Consider the following 14,519-nt stretch of genomic DNA (forward strand, 5'->3'; position numbering starts at 1 on the left):
CCCACAGTCCAAAGACATGTGGATGTGGTGTATTTGGATTTTCAAAAGGCTTTTGACAAGGTCCCACACGGAGATTAGTGTGCAAACTTAAAGCACACGGTATTGGGGGTAAGGTATTGGTGTGGGTGGAGAATTGGTTTGCAGACAGGAAGCAAAGAGTGGGAATAAACGGGACCTTTTCAGAATGGCAGGCGGTGACTAGTGGGGTACCGCAAGGCTCAGTGCTGGGACCCCAGTTGTTTACAATATATATTAATGACTTGGATGAGGGAATTAAATGCAGCATCTCCAAGTTTGCGGATGACACGAAGCTGGGTGGCAGTATTAGCAGTGAGGAGGATGCTAAGAGGATGCAGGGTGACTTGGATAGGTTGGGTGAGTGGGCAAACTCATGGCAGATGCAATTTAATGTGGATAAATGTGAAGTTATCCACTTTGGTGGCAAAAATAGGAAAACAGATTATTATCTGAATGGTGGCCGATTAGGAAAAGGGGAGGTGCAACGAGACCTGGGTGTCATTATACACCAGTCATTGAAAGTGGGCATGCAGGTACAGCAGGCGGTGAAAAAGGCGAACGGTATGCTGGCATTTATAGCGAGAGGATTCGAGTACAGGAGCAGGGAGGTACTACTGCAGTTGTACAAGGCCTTGGTGAGACCACACCTGGAGTATTGTGTGCAGTTTTGGTCCCCTAATCTGAGGAAAGACATCTTTGCCATAGAGGGAGTACAAAGAAGGTTCACCAGATTGATTCCTGGGATGGCAGGTCTTTCATATGAAGAAAGACTGGATGAACTGGGCTTGTACTCGTTGGAATTTAGAAGATTGAGGGGGGATCTGATTGAAACGTATAAGATCCTAAAGGGATTGGACAGGCTAGATGCGGGAAGATTGTTCCCGATGTTGGGGAGGTCTAGAACGAGGGGTCACGGTTTGAGGATAGAGGGGAAGCCTTTTAGGACCGAGGTTAGGAAAAACTTCTTCACACAGAGAGTGGTGAATCTGTGGAATTCTCTGCCACAGCAAACTGTTGAGGCCAGTTCATTAGCTATGTTTAAAAGGAAGTTAGATATGGCCCTTGTGGCTACAGGGGTCAGGGGGTATGGAGGGAAGGCTGGGTTCTGAGTTGGATGATCAGCCATGATCATAATAAATGGCGGTGCAGGCTCGAAGGGCCGAATGGCCTACTCCTGCACCTATTTTCTATGTTTCTATGTTTCTATGACATACCAGTTGATGTATTGATTTGTCATTGTAAATTGTCCCACGGTTTGAAGGGCTGGAAGGGCTTAGTCTGCTCTGTATCTCAATCAATCAACCAATCAATCAATAAAATGACAATCCTTGGAGAAGGCAGCATTTAGATGGGTACACAACATGGCTCATCTTCAGTGTTGCCATTAAGTTTCAAGCTTCAGCTTTCAACCTTCAAATTTCAGGTTCATTTCTCATTCAACCCTACATGAACACAGCCAAACTAAAGAACATCCCTCCAGGGCTAAGGTACAAAACATATTACCAACAGCACACAGCACAAAGCACATAACATAAATATCATATATGGTTAGGATTTCAGAAAAACATACAGTCACAAAGAGAAAAAAGAAAAAGAGAAAAATAAAATATAGAGGCTCTTCAGCCCATTTTACCTATGCCAACCATCACATACCTGTCTACACTCAGACTGTGTGCTATCACTTGGTCCTAAGCCTCAATGCCTTCCTGATTTAATTCTTCACCTTAAATATGATGAGTCTCAGCTTCCACAATGCCCTGAGGCAATGTGTTCCAAACTCCAACCCCCTCTGAGTCAAAGTCAAATATATTGAAGATTCATGATTCAGGATTCAAGATTCAAGCTTATTTATCGCAGATACATTGAAACATACAGTGAAATGCATTGTTTGTGTCAACAACCAACACATTCCAGTGCCAACATAGTATGCCCATAGTGTTCAGCAGAACAACACAGAACACAACAAACAACAGTATAACAACTCAGCAGGTCAGGCAGCGTCAATGGAGAGGAATAAAGACTTGATGGTACGGTCTGAGACCCTTCACCAGATTCAAGATTTAAGATGGTTAAATGTCATTTCCTATACACAAATGTCAAGGAGAATGAAATAGTTGTTATTCCTAATTCAATGCAACACAAAAAAACATAAAAGATAAAGAGCACAACAATAAAAAAACACAATGAATATAAATACATAAGATAGCTTCTATTCATAGATTGATTGTATGTCCATAAGGCTGTACATAAGGTGACTAGGTCGTACTAAGTAGTGGTGGATTTGGTGGGTGGAGGTGTTTATCAGACTTACTGCTTGGGAAAAGTAACTGTCACTGATGGGAGTGGGACAAGCAGGATGGGTGGGATTCTTCATGTTGTTACTGGTCCTTTTCCGACAACTTTCTGTCTATATATCTTGGATGGCAGGGAGGCTGGTGCCTGTGACTACTTAATGTAGAGGCTTCCTGTCTGCCGCAGTGCAGTTTCCATACCAAGCAGTGATGCAGCTTGTCAGGATGTTTTCTACTGCGCCTCTATAGAGTGATGTGCAAAGTCCAACCCTCTTCAGCCTATCCAGAACGTTGAGGCATTCATGAGCTTTCTTGATTGTGTAGGATGTGTTCTAGGACCATGAGAGGTCGTGGGTGATGTGCATTCCCAGGAGTTTGAAACTGCTGTGCTGCTGATGTAAAAGGGGTGTGAGTGATGCGAGTTTAATAACCATCACCAAGATTTAGTTTCCGCAGAATCTCTTGTGTTTGTGAGTTCCACCAGCAGATTGTTTGTTGCTTCAGATTCCAGGATCTGCATCTCCTCTGTTGGAATTCACGTTTGCAATGGCACAACCCATTGAACACAGTCTGACGCTAAGTAAAGCACATGATCAAAATCATGGTCAGTTTGTCAGGAGCAGCATAATGGAGGAGGAAAAGGTTGAGAAGCTTGCTGATGAAATTCCAGAGCCCAGGATATGAAATGCAGATGACATAACTTCCAGTTCTGGTGCAAAATAAGAAATCAAACATACACAATGCAAGCTGCAGTTCCACTCAATACCTTTGGGGGAGCTCAGACAGAAATCAACTCTGTCTCCTTCTTTAGATAATTCATTGCAATTTTATTCTTCCTGCTGACTGGGCCTCTCTAGAGACTGGGATTCATCTGAAATCTTTCCAACATTAAATGAACTGCAATACCTTTGATCTCAATAATTCTCCTAAGGATAACTCAAGGAATGATATTAGCGGTCACAAATCAAAGATACACAAAGTAAAGAATTTTAGAATTTTTTTTTAGGTTTTTGTTTTAGTTATTAGAGATTCAGCAAGGTAACAGGCCCTTCCAGCACACTGAGTCTGCACTGCCAAATTATACTCTTATGACCAATTAAATTACTGTCTTTGGAGTGTGGGAGGAAACTGGAGCACCTAGAGGACACCTACATGATCAGATACAAATGGGGAGACCGTACAAACTCCTTATGGACAGCAGCAGGAACGGTACATGGGTCATTGACATAGCAATAGTGTTATACTACTGTGCCACTCCAAGGCATAAATGATATTTAAAATGAAGTATTATTCCTTGAAAACCAATGGTGTTATGTTGTAAATATGTTTTTTCCTATCAGATATCCAATGATTTAAAGTGAATACATATCGAGAGACCTGTTCAATTTTCCATCTTCTTCTTAAGCCCATCACCCCTACTGGGGCATAGGCCACCGCCAGCCAGCAGCTTGTCAGAGTCCTCTTTCCAGGGCCAAAGGTCGATTGGCCCCATGGCTTCTGCTTTCACTTTTACATGACCTCACACGTCTTGTAGGTGAAGATCCTTACTCTTCCAGGGATGAGATCTTTGGAGCTACTGTTGGAGTTTCTGTAGTTCTGGGTTTTTACAGGGAGATAGGATTGCTGGACCCATGGCCAACCCTCCTTTTGCAGCCGGGCTTGTGACCGTCTATGGTGGAGGTCAATCCTGCATGCTGTTACATTGATGTGCAGTGACACAGATGTCTCTGCCCAGGTGATCTAATGTAATCATACATCAGAATCATGCTTATTATCACTGACATACCTTGTAACAACAGGGAAGTACATAAAAAGGGTTACAAATTATAAACATAAATAAACAGTGCCAAAGAGAAATAATAAGGTGATGTTGATGGTCAATTCAGAAATATGATGGCGGGGGAGAAGAAGCTGTTCCTAAAGTGTTGAATGTGTGTCCTTAAGCTCCTGTACCTCCTCTTGTATGGAAATTAGAAGAGGGCATATCCTAGATAGTGAGGGTTCTCAAAGATGGATGCCACCTTCTTGTTGTCCTTGGTGGTGGGGGAAGGTTGTGCTCAGTCTATAACCCTCCACATTTCTAAGGTGTACCAGTTAGTACGTTAATTGGTCATTGTAAATTGTCCTGTGATTAGGCCAGGGTTCAATAGTTGGGTTGCTGGGTGATGCGACTCGTTGGGCCGGAAGGACCTGCAGTATCCCTAAATCAATAAATTTCTCTTTATATTTTGATGTAAACCTGGTAAATAAATTTGAATCTCAATCCTGTGCTCTATTGTTGCAACAGACTACTGGATGTTCAGAGGTAAAAGGTTTTCTGAGATACAAAGATGACTGGGTTCCCAATGCCTTCTTTGAATCTCTGTCTAATGATCTTTTATTGGGGAGAAGGAGCTTTCAGGAAAGCCTTGTGCACCTTGGGGTTACTTGTTTGGAACTCAAAGTACAAAGGTACCACGTGTAAGTTGTGAGAGAAGTGTACCCCCTTCCAAACCGCCCACTCATGTGTCTCATCCATCCTCTCCTACCCCGGCTGTGACAGTCAGTGGGTCCTACAGCAGCCACCACAGAACCTGCGGAATTGGAGGGGAACCCAGTCATCTTTTTATCTGAGAAATTCTTGAGAAGACAAAGAGATACATTTTCATGGGGTTGTAGGAAGTCAAGAGTGAATGTGTATCAGACAGCCACAGGGGAGTGCTGTCACACCAGGAGACCTACCTTCCAGTGGCCGCCATTCCATAGTGCTCTGGCTCTGTCTTGTCTTGCCCCGCAACCCCCACCCCGCACTCACACACATGTACAGACACATGCACACTCAGACAGGCATGCGCAAACGCCAACACACACAATTACGTATGTAGGATTTTGTGCATAAAACTTGTGACAGTCATTTTATGTGCTTAACAAAAGTCACTGCTCTTTACTTTCATTACGACCAAACCAAAAGCAGTCATCTTACATTGACGTCATCATATCAGACACTGGCTCTTAAAGTGAACATAACAACTCAAAGGCGGTGTTTGTGAATTATGTAGAGTAGTTTCATATTATCAATAATGTGTGTCCTCTGACACCCATTACATTACCGTACATGGAACCCCCAAAAATTCACCAAATCTGGCATTGTGAGTCTGACTGGAGCTTATACCAGGCACACAGGCTTGGCTCAGGTCCCATATGCCTTGGCTGGAGTAACATTGGTGCTTCTGGCTCATCCAGGGATGTTCTCGCTCACACACACACACACACACACACATACACTACATACACACACACACACACATACACACACACACACACACAAAAAACACACACACACACCACACACACACACACATACACTACATACACACACACACACACACACACACACACAAAAAAACACACACACACACGGCCAGACCATGATGAAGGGAATATGGTGGTGGAACCATCCAGGTCTTGGTGGGCTGGCTTAAGGCGATCTACAGAAATACATTCAGGTTTTCACTTCCTATCTACAATAAAAATATTTTTGCCCCTTTCCAAAATATGGAATGGGCCATCGTAGGGGAGCTTAAAAGGGGTGTTGATGTGCATCATGGCAGACAAAAACGAATGATGTAGAACATGGGAATGCAAGAGCGTTCTACACCAAGATGGGTGATAGGAATAGGTGTAAAAGAATTGAGTTTACTGAGGAAGGTGGAATGCCGCTAAGAAGCTGACCAAGTGGCTGTGGCATCAGGAATAAAATCACCCGGCACCCGTAAAAAATCACCCGTCCCCCAACTCAGCTGCGGGGGACTGCAGGTCCTCTTTTGGAGCCGTTCTGAGCCCAAGAAGGACCCATGGGAGATAATTGTGGTAACCCTTGTCTGTCAGGAAGACCCTCAGATTCAGTCTTTAAGAAACCACTCACACCAGCCATTGGACTGCACGTGATTTAACACCGAGGTTCTGGGCCGTTCTGGCCCAGAGGTCTGATGTGAATTCGGGACTGCGGTTGGAAGAAATATCAGATGGGGTGCCAAACCGAACAACCCATGTGTTGGTGTAGTTATAAAGAAGGCAAGACCATGGCTATATTTCATTTGGAGATTGAAGAGATTTGGCATGTCAATAAATACACTCAAAAACTTCTATAGATGTACCATGGAGAGTATTCTGACAGGCTGCATCACTGTCTGGTATGGAGGGGCTACTGCACAGGACCAAAAGAAGCTGCAGAAGGTTGTAAATCTCGTCAGCTCCATCTTGGGCACTAGCCTACAAAGTACCCAGGACATCTTCGGGGAGTGGTGTCTCAGAAAGGCAGTATCCATTATTAAAGACCTCCAGCACCAAGAGCATGCCCTTTTCTCACTGCTACCATCAGGTAGGAGATACAGAAGGCACACACTCAGCGATTCAGGAACAGCTCCTTCCCCTCTGCCAGCCAATTCCTCAATGGACACTGAACCCTTGGACACTACCTCACTTTTTTAATATAGTGTTTCTGCTTTTTGCACATTTTTAAATCTATTCAATATATGCATACTGCAATTTATTTATTTATTTATTTATTTTCCCTCTTCTATATTTGTGTATTGCATTGAACTGCTGCTGCTAAGTTAACAGATTTCACGTCACATGCCGGTGAGAATAAACCTGATTCTGACTCATTAGTCTCAACGCCTGGGGGAAGAAGCCGTTACCCAGCCTGGCAGTCTGACTCCTCTCCGTATGCTGACTCATCATTGTTGCTGATGAGGCCAACCACTGGTTCTGATGCTCCTGCACCTCCTTCCTGACTGTAGTGGGTCAAGGAGACTGTGGAATGGGTGGTAGGGATTCTCAACAATGCTTCAGGCTCTTCGTCTGCAATGGTCCTGCTAAAGGTCATAAATAGGGGTGAGGGGCACCCCTGTGATCCTCTCAGTGGCTTTTTACTACCCTCTGTAGGGTTTTGCAGTTTGACTATCACAAAGCTAGAGGGGACACTCTCGATGTAGAAAGTTGTTAGAGATGGGGGTGGGGAGACTTGTACGCCTCAAGCTCCTCAGAAAGTTCAGACATTGCTGTGCCATCTTGACTAATGAGGAAGTGTTGTGTGTCCAGATTAGACCATCCATTATGTGCACACCACAGAACTTTCTGCTCTTCACTCTCTCCACAGCAGAGCCACTGATGTGCTATGGAGTGCGGTCAATTGAGTGCCCTTCCTGAACTCCACAACCTTCTCTTTTGTCTTGTCCACGTAGAGAGTCAGGTTGATCTCACACCATTTGACAAGCCTCTCTATCTCCTCTCCGTATGCTGACTCATCATTGTTGCTGATGAGGCCAACCACTGTAGTATCGTCAGTGAACCTGGTGATGCAGTTTGAGCTGGATGTGGCAGCTTGAACAACTGTGGGCTGAGCACACAGCCCTGGGGGCACCAGTGCTCAGTGTGATGGAGCTTGAGATGTTGCTGCCAACTCGTACTGACTGGGGTCATCCTGTCAAGAAGTCCAAGATCCTGTTACAGAGAAGAGTGTTGAATCCCAATGAGCTTACCCACCAACCTCTATGGGATGATTACGTTAAACAGGGAGCTGAAGATGATGAGTAATGTCCTGGCATATCAGGCATCAGTTTCTAGGTGGGACAGGATGGAGTGGAGGGCCAAGGCTTTGGCATTATCAGTGGATCAGTTGAATTGGTAGGGGAACTGGATAGGGCTCAATGTAGCTTGCAGGTGGGATCTTATACAATCAACTACCAGTCACTCAAACCAATTAATCAAAATTCAAACTACATTTATTATCATAGAAACATAGAAAATAGGTGCAGGAGTAGGCCATTCGGCCCTTCGAGCCTGCACCGCCATTTATTATGATCATGGCTGATCATCCAACTCAGAACCCCGCCCCAGCCTTCCCTCCATACCCTCTGACCCCCGTAGCCACAAGGGCCATATCTAACTCCCTCTTAAATATAGCTAATGAACTGGCCTCAACTGTTTCCTGTGGCAGAGAATTCCACAGATTCACCACTCTCTGTGTGAAGAAGTTTTTCCTAATCTCAGTCCTAAAAGGCTTCCCCTCTATCCTCAAACTGTGGCCCCTCGTTCTGGACTTTCCCAACATCGGGAACAACCTTCCTGCATCTAGCCTGTCCAATCCCTTTAGGATCTTATACGTTTCAATCAGATCCCCCCTCAATCTTCTAAATTCCAACGAGTACAAGCCCAGTTCATCCAGTCTTTCTTCATATGAAAGTCCTGCCATCCCAGGAATCAATCTGGTGAACCTTCTTTGTACTCCCTCTATGGCAAGGATGTCTTTCCTCAGATTAGGGGACCAAAACTGCACACAATACTCCAGGTGTGGTCTCACCAAGGCCTTGTACAACTGCAGTAGTACCTCCCTGCTCCTATACTCGAATCCTCTCGCCATAAATGCCAGCATACCATTCGCCTTTTTCACCGCCTGCTGTACCTGCATGCCCACTTTTAATGACTGGTGTATAATGACACCCAGGTCTCGTTGCACCTCCCCTTTTCCTAATCAGCCACCATTCAGATAATAATCTGTTTTCCTATTTTTGCCACCAAAGTGGATAACTTCACATTTATCCACATTAAATTGCATCTGCCATGAGTTTGCCCACTCACCCAACCTATCCAAGTCACCCTGCATCCTCTTAGCATCCTCCTCACAGCTAACACTGCCACCCAGCTTCGTGTCATCCGCAGACTTGGAGATGCTGCATTTAATTCCCTCATCCAAGTCATTAATATATATTGTAAACAACTGGGGTCCCAGCACTGAGCCTTGTGGTACCCCACTCGTCACTGCCTGCCATTCTGAAAAGTATATATACATTATACAACCTTGAGATTCGTCTCCTACCATGCAGCAACAAAACAAAGAAATGTAAAAGAACTCATAAATAAGAGAAGACCGTCAAACACCCAATGTGCAGAGAAAAAAAATGCAAGCAAATAGTATTCTGAACTGAATTCCTCAAAGAGTCCCATAGTTCTGAGTCAAATCATCCCTCGCCTCGGCTCCTGATTCCCTGACCTTTCCAATCACTAAATTGATGTCCAAACATCAGATTCCTTCACCTCAATACAGTCAGAGGCCAGGATCCCCTGTCTCGATACACTCTGAAGCTGGGACCCACCACCTCGATACACTCTGAGGTCGGGACCCCACTGCCTCCATACATTCTGAGGTCAGCACCCCACTGTGTCAATACACTCAGAAAATGGGACCCCACTGCCTTGATACACCCTGAGGCCGGGACCCCAGCACTACAATTTTGCCTGTAACCAATCTTTCCAATTCAGTGCAGCACCTCAGTCTCCATTCAAACATCGAGTCCAGTTGAATCAGTATGCTTTGTTGCACGGATCGTGCTGCCTCAATTTGGCCTGTAACCGACCTTTCCGATTTTGCCCTGTGCTTAAGTCTCTGTCCAAACATCGAGTTCAGTCGAATCGGTATGCCTTAGTGCCTGGACCTCGCCACCTCGCACAGCACTTAAATCGATTGAACCTCTGCTCTTCCTCACTCTCGGCGATGGGCCTGTTGCCTCTCCTCACTTTGGTTCTGCCACATCGAATTGCCTTCAGGTCCTAAAGGAAGATACAGACTGTTTCCTGCGATGATCGTTTGCCAGAAACAGTGTGACTAACAAAGCATTCGGTTGCTTTCCTTGTTTCGTTGGCCACCAGCCATAAGTTGCTGAGGTTCACTAGTGCCATCTTAAATTAGAATCATTTCACGATTGTAGAAGTCAATGCCACTGGGTGGTATGATTTAGGCCAGTTGCCATCGCTCTGTTGGGTACCAGAATGATGGTGGCTGCTTGAGGCCTGCAGGGACAATGGATTGTTTCAAAGAGATATTAAACATGTCCATTAAGAGATCTGTTAGCTGAGCTGCTCAGCCCTTCAGCACCTCATCAGGTATCTCATTTCGGATCTCCCCCCTCCCCCTCCCACTTTCAAATCTCTTACCAGCTCTTCTTTCAGTTAGTCCTGACGAAGGGTCTCAGCCCGAAATGTCGACTGTACCTCTTCTTAGAGATGCTGCCTGGCCTGCTGTGTTCACCAGCAACTTTTATGTGTGTTGCTTGAAATTCCAGCATCTGCAGATTTCCTCGTGTTTGCGTCATCAGGTATGTTGTCCGGTCTCGCAGTTTTGTGTGTGTTTTCCCTGACTAGGATCCTCCCTGCCCCGACTATAGCTAGAGAGATCAAAAGTCATACTACATGGTACACACCGTCCTCTCATATCCTATGCTTAAACCCTAAGCCGAATATATCCTCTTATAAAACCACCAGCAGTTAACGATTGATGTAATTATGCAATTAATTACATAATCATTAATACCACGTTTAACGTGTTTTTTTAAGCTTCACCTATAACACTAAATGTATTACAAGACAATAGTATTGATTGATTACTGTTAAATTGTTAAATTGGTTTATTAAAATAACAGGTATTAAGACACAGTGAACAAGTTTACCATCCATACAGATCATTTTATGACAACTGTACATTGAGATAGTACAAGGTAAAACTATAACAGACGGCAGAATAAAGTGTTACAATTGCAGAGAATGTACAGCTCAGGCAGGCAATAAGTTACAAGGCTATGATGAGACTGACTGTCCTACCAAGAGTCCGTCTAGGAGGCTGTCTGTTTGTCGAGGTCACCCATGGATATTGCATCCCAGTTGTCTACGTGATATGCAAGCCAGAGCAGTACGATATGGTAAGCCCATGCAGCAGGCTTCTGTCTCCACGCAGCTGATGAATTCAAAGGGACAGTAGACACCACCGCAGTTTGGCACAGCGGCGTCGCAGGAGTTGCCAGTCAGCATTGAATTCAAAGTAGGACTGCCTTAGAGACTCCAGCTCTGGAATTTTCCTTGGGGTTTACTCCCGAAGCCTTCTGCATGAATGGGAACAGCCGCAAGTCAACAGAGGTTCGAGATCAGAGTTTTCGTTCTCCTAGGTGAGTTGCCCAACCATGGCTGACGAGCCCCATCTGCCCGAAGCGACTGGTTTTAAGGTGCCAGTAACCCACCTTTGGACCTTCTCCTGTCAGAAGAAACAGTTCCGCTAGGCTTAGTAGCTAAACTACACGTGAATCACACAGGAGCTGGACTTAGTTGTCAGAGGCTATTGAGTTGCATGCCATTGGGAGCATTTTATAGCAGTGGGAGCTTGACCCCATTAGCACCTCGAGCTATAACTATCTTAAGGAACCAGAAGACCGTTCAATAGTCTTATACTAGTGGGTAGAAGCTGTCCTTGAACCTGGTGGAATATGCTTTCAGGCTTTTCTATCTTCTGTCTGATGGGAGAGGGGAGAGAATATCTGGGATGATTTATTATCACTGTTTATTTATTGTAACTTACAGTCATTTTTCTGCCTTGGACTGTGCTTGCATAAAAAAGCAAAAAAGTGTTCAAGTTCAAGTTTATTGCCATCTGACGGTATATAGAGAATATACAACCAAATTAAACAGCCTTCCTCCAGACCCCAATGTCTTTTGCACTATTTATTTATTTTCTAACGTATAGTAATTTCTTTTGCCTTGTACTGTACTGCTGCCGCAAAACAATAAGTTTCATATCAGGTGTCACTGATTAACCTGATTCTGATTCTAGTTTTGATTCATATCTTTATGTTTATCCCTTAAGAAGCTGAAGGCCATCAGATGTTGAAACCACCAGCCACAAAGCCAGAGGCAAGTGGACCATCCCCAGGTGACAACGGGGCTCTGTTCCAGTCACCCAGACAGAATGCAGTTCGCAGTTCCGGGGTCACCAGCAAATCCAGAGTCTATCATGACCCACAATGACAGGAAACCTGTGCGGGAGAGTTTTTAAAGTGGAAAAGCTGTTGCACTGGGGCAATTCCATTTGCTTCACCTTGGAAATCCGTGTCCAGTCGTACGAGTAGTTGTCAGAAAGTGGGGTTTTCCTTGTTTGCTGTGGATGACCATGATTTCTTCTGTGCCTTGTCATGTTCTTTGTGTTGCAGAGCTGCCTTCCTTAAAACTGCGCCTCACTGTAGATCTCATCCACCCAGTCCTCTGGAGCTGACTTCGCAAGCTAGGACATTTATGTCCGTATTTCACCATGGGCCAGAGTGGACTATGGGAGAAATGGAAGAAGGAGGAGCACCAGGGGAAGTAATAGGCAGGTGAGGAGAAGAGATATGAGAGAAGCCAAAGGCTAAGTACTCTGGATCCAGCAGTTTACCTAATGGATGACTCATGCCTTCAGAAGCCTTTGCACAAGCAACATAGAATCAACACTGACGCATCAATGTGCCTCGAGCAGAGGTGGTACCGATTACAGAGCCCAGAAAAGAGACACGCATTACCTACTGTAAGCACTTACAAAGCAGAAAAAGAACCATTACATTCTTCATAGCTATACAATTATGGCTTTATCCATGGCCTCCTCTCAGGTTGGAAGAACAACACCTCATATTATGGCTATGCAGCCTCCAACCTGATGGCATGAACATTAATTTCTTTAATGTCCTGTAATATTTCCTTGCTCCCCCTTCCCTCTTCTTCCATTCACCACTCTGGATCCATTCTTACCTTTTCTCTTCTGTTTTTGTGGCTATTACCCCCCCCCCCACCCCCGGTACCCTTCCTCCTTCTCTTTCTTCCATATTTCACTCTCTTTTCCTATCGGATTCCTTCTTCTTCAGCCCTTACCCTTTTCCACGTATTGCCTCCCAGCTCCTCACTTCATCCATCCCACCCCCCCAGCCGCCTATTTTCCCCCTCATCTGGCTTCACCTATCACCTGCCAACTTGTACTCCTCCCACTCCCACCCCCCACCTTCTTATTCTGGCTTCTTGCCCCTTTCCTTTCCAGTCTTGATGAAGGGTTTGGCCCAAAACATTCATTTTTTATTCCAGTGTGTGTAATTTTGGCTATCCACCATCTGCAGAATCTCTTGTATTTGAAAATATCACCATTATGGTTCCTCCTTTCTCAGGCACCTTATTGATCTGGAACATAATGTCAGAGCTCAAGTGAGCGACTCAGTCAGTCAATAAAATCCTGTCGGAATTTTTCCTTAATTCCAGTGCCTTCAACTACTCTGTGATCTCTTCCGACTGCCCCAGGATCTTTCGACCTCAGTTTTAAAGATCCTTAAAACCTGACGTACAAGAGTTGCTCAATCTTGAGCAGTTCTCATGAAATGTCAACAGGTCTAGCAGTATCTATGGAGGGAAATGAACAGCTGATTTTTCAGACTCAGACCCTTCATTATAGGAAGGATATGAAAGCTTTAGAGGGTACAGGGGAGATTTACCACGATGCTGCCTGAATTAGCGAACATGTCTTATGAGGAAAGGTTGAGCGAGTTAAGACTTTTCTCTTTGGAATGACAGAGGATAAGAGGTGATTTAACAGAATAAACGTTATGGGAGGAATAGATAAAGTAGACAGCCAACACCTTTTTCTCAGGATTGCAATGGCCAATGCCAGAGGACGTCCATTCAAGGTGAGTGGGGCAAAGTTTAGGGGAGATGACAGAGGTAGGTTTTCTCACACAGAGAGTGGTGGGTGCCTGGAACATTCTGTTGGGGATGGTGGTTGAAGTTGATACAACAGGGACACTTAGGTAAGCAATGGATGTAAGGAAAATGGAAAGACCTGGGCAGTGTAGGAGAGAGGAGTTAGATAGATCATAGAATATTTTTATATAAATCAGCATAACTCTGTGGGGGAGAAGGGCAATACAGCACTGTACTGTTCTATGCTCTATGTTCTAAAAAGGATTGGAGTTGCTGGAAATCCCGATGAAGGGCCTCAGTGTGAAACATCAACTGTTCATTTCCCTCCACTTATGCTGCCTGACCTGCTGAGTTCCTCCAGCTTTTTGAGTATTACATCACAAACAAAGATCAAGAACATCCCTCAGGGCAGGAGTTTAAGTAGCTGGAAGTTACAATATTCTCACATTTTATTATGACCTGGAAGGAGACTATTCTGCCCACTGAGTCTATGCTAGCTATCAGAGCAATCCCATCAATACCCACTCCATTTATTTCCCTTTCAACTGTTCTCATTCACTCATCAACTCCCCCAGATTTATGAACATCTGGAGAGGCATAATATGATTAGGAATAGTCAGCATGGCTTTGTGAAAGGCAGGTCGTGCCTTACGAGCCTGTTTGAATTTTTTGGGGATGTGACTAAACACATTG

This window comes from Mobula hypostoma, chromosome 2 (assembly GCF_963921235.1).
Source record: "Mobula hypostoma chromosome 2, sMobHyp1.1, whole genome shotgun sequence".
Taxonomy (NCBI): domain Eukaryota; kingdom Metazoa; phylum Chordata; class Chondrichthyes; order Myliobatiformes; family Myliobatidae; genus Mobula; species Mobula hypostoma.